Source organism: Tupaia chinensis, unplaced genomic scaffold (assembly GCF_000334495.1).
Source record: "Tupaia chinensis unplaced genomic scaffold, TupChi_1.0 Scaffold000039_1, whole genome shotgun sequence".
Lineage (NCBI taxonomy): Eukaryota > Metazoa > Chordata > Mammalia > Scandentia > Tupaiidae > Tupaia > Tupaia belangeri.
The window spans coordinates 706,219-706,850 of NW_006159494.1; positions in this window are offsets into that span (position 1 = coordinate 706,219).

The following is a 632-nucleotide window of genomic DNA, read 5'->3' on the forward strand; positions in this document are numbered from 1 at the left end:
TTTACAGAGATTGAGTCATAACCCCAGTCATACAGTTATAATTGAACCATGAACCAATCTTCCCTATTGTAGGGCAAGAATTCTTCACTACTACATCTATGGGACTGGCTATGTTCTTTGTAAGAAGGTTTTAAATAAACCTACAGTCTGAAATTATTCCAAACAAATACCTGAGTAAGTAATGGGAGATACACTGAGCGTTGTGGGTATCTCAGTGACTGGGCATAAAAGCCCAGAAATAAGCAAGTTTCTATGTCTAAATATAATTTGAAGTGGAGAAGAGGAAGAAAAATTACCACTTGCAATGAAACTGTTCAAGAATGACTACCTTAACCACCACTTGCTGATTGTGTGTGTGTGTGTGTGTGTGTGAGTGAGTGTGTGTGTGTGTGTGTGTGTGAGTGAGTGTGTGTGTGTGTGTGTGTGTGAGTGAGTGTGTGTGTGTGTGTGTGTGTGAGTGAGTGTGTGTGTGTGTGTGTGTGTGTTTAGGCTACTCCGTGAACAACCAACCTCAGAAATTTGGCTTTGCTCCATCCTGGGCTGCCAATAGAGACCTGGCCGGAAAATGAACTCCATTAATTAGGGTGCATAGTCAAACATGGTTTTATTCATAGGGCCAGACAAAAGTAAGA